Genomic DNA, 7038 nt, shown 5'->3' with positions numbered 1-7038 from the left:
CTCCATCCTTCACCATAAACAGAGCTTCCCTCCCAACGTCCCTACCGGGGGTCTCACCCAGGACCAACACAAAGCCGGCGTCCAGCTTCTCAGAGCCACGCTTGGCCGGTCGATGCTCCCACCATCCCATCCCCAGAGCAAAGGTTGAATATGGAGTTCAAAACTTGGGACGTTTGGGGCCGGCCCCACGACTGAGTGGTCAAGTTCGTGCACTCCACTTCTGCGGCCTGGGGCTCACCAATTTGGATCCTGGGCATGGACCCACACACCCCTCATCAAGCCGTGCTGTGGTGGTGTCTCACATAGAAGAACCAGAATGACCTACCACTAACATATACAACTATACAACTATGTGCTGTGGCTTTGGGGAGAACAAAAAAGAGGAAGATTGGCAATGGATGTTAGCTCAGGGCCAATCTTCCTCACGAAAAAAGTATACTAAAAACAAAGACAAAACAACTTGGGGTGTTTGGAAGAACTCCCAAATCCTGGTGTTTTAGTCCATTTGGGCAGCTATAACGCAAGAGTGTAGACGGGGGGTTAAACAACCAATATTTATTTCTTGCAGTTCTGGAGGCTGGAAGTCCAAGATCCAGGTACTGATGGGGTTCAATTCTCAGGGACGGCCTGTTCCTGGTTAGGTCCTCACGTGACCGTTCTTGGTGTATGCACACAGAGAGTGAGCTGCTGTCTCCTCCTCATCTATGAGGGCACTGATCCCACGGTGGGGGCCCCACCCTCATGACCTCATGTACCCCTGATGACCTCCCCAAGGCCCCACCCCTAATGCCATCACCTTGAAGGGGAGGGCTCCAGCATACGAGTTTGGGGAGGACTCAGGCACTCAGTCTAGGCAGCTGGGGCCTGAAGTGAGCTGCCCGGCCTGAGTGACACCCTGTCTCTGCGCCATGGATGCGCAGTGGAAATAAAATCATCGTCCTCTGTTGGGAAAAGTGGGGTCCACAACGGTGGTGCCACTCCCAGGCTTGAGAGGAATCTAGAAAACATGCCTCGTTTCTACAGGTGGGGAACTAGGGGCAGAGACGTGAGAGGAACTTCGAGAGTCAGAGTCAGCCGGTGGCAGAGGAGGGGACCAGAAATGAGGTCTTCTCGTCTGGGAGGTTGGAGACTAATGAGTTCCAGCTCTCTGCTCTCTGGGCAAAAGGTCGAAGTGACCTTATCCCTCTTGACGTCAGCTGTGGCCACGTGACTTGCTTAGCCGATGAAACACGAGCACAAGGATTCAGGTGTCCGGTGAGCAGAAGGTGTGAGAACCAGCCCCTGGGTCTGGTCTCCAGGATGGTGGAGGTGTGGCTGGAGACGGACCCTCCATCATCAGCGTCCCTGGAGCCGGCATCGAGCAGGTGTGGCATAAGGGAAAAAAAGCCTTTGTGATTTTAAGCCAAAGATCAGCAAACCACAGCCCGTGGGCCAGATTTTGCTCACCACCTGTTTTTGTCAATAAAGTTTTATTGGAACACGGCCCATTCGTTGGTGTTCCATCTGAAGCTGCTTTCGTGCTACGATAATTGCTGAGGAGTTGCAACAGAGACCGTAGGGCCCCCGATGCCTAAAGTATGTACAGAAAATATTGGCTGACCCTGCTTTGATTCATCGAGATCCGGGGGCTGCTTGTTACCGCAGCACGACCTAGCCCGTTCTGACCAATACACTTTCGAATGACGCTCACAACTTCTGAAGGCCACGCCATGTGCTAGAACACTTTACAATACCCTCTATTTGCATGGCATTTAAAGCTTTTCTGACCTGTTTTCCCTGGCTGGCTGCTGAGTGTCCGTTATAGTCTCCATTTTGCACACGAGAAAGGAAGGCCAGGGAGGTAAGTGACCAGTCTGAAGTCGCCTGGGGCTTCAGCAGGCCTCTGACCCCACACGAAAATGGGTCACTAAGCACTTTTAAGTTTTACTTGCATCGCTGAAGGCAGAGTGCAGAGCCTGATTAGAAACCCGTGGGCCTTCCCAGCCCAACACCTTGGAGAAAACAGATGAAAAGAGAAGGCCGTTCGGCCCAGAGCAGAAGTGAGAAGCGGTGAAACCTGGCCTCCCCACTCAGCCCGGGTCCTCTTCTGCTTCCTTTATTTGCTCTCAGCGGTGCCCACCTCCCAGGCTCACGTGGCTTCCGGAGGGACCAGCCACGGAAGGCAGCCGTTGCCATGCCCCGTCCACCGGCCTTGGTTTCCCCATCCCCGAGTGTGCACCCTCTCATGCTGCAGAGCCAACAGTGAAGGGGACAGGGATGGGGACACCCTTCTCTGCCCACGCCAAGCATGAAAGCTGCTGGGGTGAAATCTGGGGGGCTTCCTGGAGGAGGGGGGGGGGGGGGCTGGCTGTTCGGAAAAGCCTGTGCGAGGGGCCTGCATTCGGCCGGCTCTGCAGAGCTGGCTTCTTTGGCACCCCTTCCCCGGATTTCATACCTCACATTCCGCAGCACAGTTCTGACAGGCCCGAGATCAGGGAGTCCTCTGGGCCTGGGAAGGTGGCGAAAGTTTGAACAGCTGCAGAACCTGCCGGGCCGCTATCTCCAGCTACATACTTGCTTTTTTTTTTTTTTAAAACCAACCTCTTAGGCTTATGTAACACACTTGGAAGTCAAGAAGGCAACATTCATTATCAACAGCCCAGGAGGGGCTTGTGAAACACTTGCTGGGAAGAAATCTTTCCATTGAGAAAAATTCCCCCAGCGCTCCTGCTCCTAGTGGTTCCAGTGTGTCCTTGGGGGTGTCAGCAATTTGACGAGGGGCGGACCCAGGGCTCCAGAGCCCACCGCTCTCTGCAGGCTCTATGTTGTGACCCTGGCTCCGGGAAATGGAACTTGACCCTCTCTTTGGCCTTCTAGGTCAGTCACTGCTGACCTCGCCACCAACAACCGATGTCAGCGACTGAGTTCTCACCACATGCCAGGCCTCTGCCTTCCTTATCTGACTCGATGCCCGCAGTGGCTGAGGGCTGTGTGTTCTCACCCCCCCATTGTACAGAGGAGGACGCTGAGGCTGAGAGAGGAGGCGAGAGGTGGAGTCAGCGTGCCAGTTAGCGTGCTTCTGCATGGCTCAGTGCAAAAGCAGACCTGCCCCCTCTCCCAGCTGCTGACCACACGCTACGAGAGGAAACGAGGGGCGCATTCTGCAGGCAGATGAGGCTGACATTCCACTTGGCCATTTCCCTTTTAAGAGCAGACGCATGGCTTTCTAGGCCTTTCCTTGGCAACGGTCATCCGGGAACCCAGGAATTTGAAGTTCAGAAGCCCAGGGCTGGGGGGACCATGGCCAGGCCGGCAAATAGCCCTTTGAGAAGCATCCTTGCTGGGTCCAGGGCTGCTAGAGCCCACCGGCCATCACCCACACAAACGTGTGTTTCCCTGGGTCCCTGGAAACCAGAGCTCATGTGAATCCAAGAAGATGAAATTGTGTGAGCCTGGGCCCCAGCTATAGATGCAGATTGCAGCCGAGGGGCCCCAGCCGCAGAGGGAACTCAATGAATTTGTCAGGGAACTGAAAACAGATGATTTCAATCAGCAGGGGGAAAAAAAAATGACTTCATGGCCACAGTTGACTGAAGGAGGCAGCGTTTGGCTGCCAGGTCCTGCCCGGGAGGCACTTCCAGAAAGCCTGGTCTGTTCCTCAGCCTCTAGTGCGGGCCTTCCCTGCAAGGGGCCCGCGCTGGGCAGGCGGCAGGAGGGTCAGGCCTGAAGGCCCCGCCGCCCCAATGGGGGCCCGCGAGGCCCAGTGATAACCCGGCGCTCCCCGCCCCCAGCTTCCTCTCCGGCTTCCTCTCCGCGCGGCTTTCATGAATGGCCCAGCGTCCGAGGCAGCGGATTGGCTGAGCCGCCGGCCGCGAGGCCCAATCAGCGGCCGCGGAGCTTCTCGGCTCCGCGTGGGGCCTCGGTCCCCTCGCCATGAATGGCCGGCCGCCGCCTACCACGCGGAGCCCCCTCCCCCAGGGGGAGGAGGAGGACGGGATTTTTTTTTTTTTTTTTAATTCCTCATACCGTTCAGTGTTCTGGTACAGTTGTGTCATTCTGAGGCTTGGCTGCGGCTCCTGACAATAGCCCTTGGGCTTCCCTGCACGGTCAGTGTTGACATTCTAGATCTTGTGACAGTGAAGGCATTTAGAAATGCGTTTCTTTGCCTATGGGCCGGTCTGACTCCAGCTCCAGGGAAAGCGTTGCGACCTTCCAGTGTTAGCAGGCCGGCTGCCAGGAGACAAAGGCAGGATTGGAAAGAGGGGGGACCCTCGCCTGGCCAGTGCAGGGGGCTCCCAACATGTGCAAACTGCTGGGGACTTCTCCTGCAAGCCAGAGGGACTTGGTCATACCCCCTCCTTGGTCACCAGCCTTGTCCTAGCTGCATGTGCCGCATGCATGTGAGGGCTGGGGCCGCCGTGGGGGAACCCAGCCATTCGGCTGCATTTCCTGTTAAGTAGGAAAACATGTTCTGTTTGCTGATGTTATAAAGAAAGCATGTGTTTACAAATGCTCGTTGGGGAGAGCGTGGTTAATGGGCCCGCTTCCGGCCTCTTCCTCTCCCCAGACGACGTGATTGTGAGGCTGACAGAGTGGGGCCTGCTCTTAAGGGGAAGACCCTTTGCTTAGGAAAATCAGACTCAGCAGAATTCAAAAGTGGCTCAGAGAGCTGTCTTGTAAGGCGAGTTGAGGCCATGTCAGAGGGCCTTGAATGCCAGAGTGAGCCCTGGGGAGGCATGGAAAGTGGGTGAGCCTGAGAGTGGTATTTCTCCCCTCTCCAGGAAATTCTCTCCCCATCCACCTCCCCAGCGCCCGGCCGGGGCTGACCACTTTAGGAACTGCAGCTTTAGGACTGTGAAAACTATTTTCTGGAACTCCCAGTTACTCCTGATGACAGGCCCCTGGGGTATCACCCCCATTTGAAAGATGAGAAAACCGAGGTTCAGAGTAATCTGCAAAAGAAGGGAGCACAATTTGGAAGTGGCACACCCGGAATGTGAACCCAGCTCAGCCTTATGCTAACAGTGGATTATACTCCCACTGGGCCACACTGCCCCAGGACCGCCGCGAGGATTAAATAACAAAACACAGGTGGAGAGCTGGGCTCCGGGCATGGTCCTGAATCCCTGTGGCAGTGACTAGGACCATCACTTGCGAGCAATGTCTATTCCCAAAGTTCTAAGAGGCAGGCTCTGAACTCCCAGGCATTCTTGCAGGTTTCTCGTTGTGACATCGATTTCTGCTGCCTGGCTGCCCAATATCTGTTTTCATCTCTTAGCTCAGCAGTTCGTACACTGGTCTCAGGGTCCGTTTATATCTTAACAGTTATTGGGGACGCCGAAGGGGTTTTGTTGATATGGGTTGCATCTATTGATTTTTCCTGCCTTAGAAATTAAAACGGAGGAAAAATTTAAAACACAAGAATATCCAAGGGGACATTCCACTAGCTCTCAGAGTGACGGTGTCAGCACATGTCCTGGAGCCTTAGGAAAACTCCATGGTATGCTCGCGTGAGAACAAGAGGCAAAAAGGCAATTAAGGCCTCAGTGTTATCTTGAAAGTCATTTTGACCTCTTGGACCTCCAGAACCCACACTTTGAGAGCGGCCGTTTTAGTTTGTAGAGAGACGGTTGAGGCTGCCCGGCTTCCTTCTGACTACCTCTGGCCACGTGATCCCCTGGCCAGTGGGCTGTGGGCAGTCCTCGGCGGTGTCTCCGGGGTGCTGTTGGCATGGAACACACGTGAAGGGGCTGCCCAGGCGTGTGCAGTGTGACAGCTCTGTGAGCAGAAGTGTTATGTGCAACGGCCACGTCCTGCCTCTGAAAGGGAAGCTGTGAGCTCCCCCCCACGCTCTCCTCCTTCCGCAGGCTGGAACAGAGACGAGGACATGAGTCAGCTCGGGCCCTGTAGACCGAGGGCAACCCTCAGGGGCGGGGAGAGCCTGGCTTGCCAGCTCCCTTGAGCCTCTGCATCCGTCCTGGATTGCCCACCCGGGCTCCTCTGCGAGAGAGAAATCGACCACCTGGCTTAAGCTGCTCCCTTTTGGGGTCTCTTAGCTTAGCAGCCTCGCCTGTATCCTGATCAATACATCAATCATTTTTACACTTCTGGGCCCAAGCCTCGGACTTTCTGATTTCACTATGTTTGCAAGAAAGTGAATGAACTTTCGGTCGGTGGAGTACACGCCCTTGGGAGGGGTGCAAGTTTCAGCTGGGAGCATGAGGTGGTGAAACACCCAGTGGCAAATGAACCCTGGCGAGTGCGTTGCAGACAGCTGGCTTCAGGGCCGAGGGAGGAGCAGGCAAGCTGGCGTGCACCTTTGCTTTCTCCCAGCCCAAGGCTGACCGCCCCAGCCCCCAGCTTCCTCAAGAGGTTTGCTGAGGGCAGATGGTGAGCCCCCAGCCGGCATGGGAGGCCATTGCCTGCTGCGTCCACTGGCCAAAGGAAGCTGGCAGGGACTTTGCGGGCAAATCAGGCCTCTCCCCTTAGGGCTGAGGGAGGTGACAGGAGCCTGCAGACACAGGTCACAGGGTGAGAAAGCTGGGCCCCAAGGCAGGCCTGCAGCTTCCAGACCACCGGGTTCCGCCTTGCCACCGGATGGCCCTCGTGCTCCTAGGAGTGCTGAGTCACCCTACGCCAGCACCCAGGCTGTTTGTGGACACTGAGAATGCTGACATGGTACTTTTAAGGGCAGTTGCTAGATATTTACTAGTGTGTGAATTATTAAGTACTCCCATGAGTTGAGGTTTTTTTTTTTTTTTTTTTTTTGAGGAAGATTAGCCCTGAGCTAACTGCCACCAATCCTCCTCTTTTTTGCTGAGGAAGCCTGGCCTGGAGCTAACATCCATGCCCATCTTCCTCTACTTTATATGTGGGACGCCTACCACAGCAGGGCTTGCCAAGCGGTGCCATGTCCGCACCCGGGATCCGAACCGGTGAACCCCAGGCCGCCGAAGCGGAACGTGCGCACTTAACCACTGCGCCACCAGGCTGGCCCCAAGAGCTGGTTTTTGTAAATGAAAATCAGCCCAGTGCTGAGAATAGGAAGTCAGGGATCTG

General features: G+C 55.5%; 1 long non-coding RNA gene across 1 annotated transcript; it reads right to left on the bottom strand.

Moving 5' to 3' along the window:
- Positions 1-535: 535 nt before the first annotated feature.
- Positions 536-2547, bottom strand: LOC139074601 (uncharacterized). Its single transcript, XR_011524281.1, has 2 exons — positions 2435-2547; positions 536-1344 (listed from the first exon to the last, which is right to left on the bottom strand). It is a non-coding gene; the product is annotated as an uncharacterized lncRNA (long non-coding RNA).
- Between the last annotated feature and the right edge of the window lie 4491 nt (positions 2548-7038).

This window comes from Equus przewalskii, chromosome 11 (genome assembly GCF_037783145.1).
Source record: "Equus przewalskii isolate Varuska chromosome 11, EquPr2, whole genome shotgun sequence".
Taxonomy (NCBI): Eukaryota; Metazoa; Chordata; class Mammalia; order Perissodactyla; family Equidae; genus Equus; species Equus przewalskii.
This window is presented reverse-complemented; position numbering and strand designations above follow the sequence as displayed.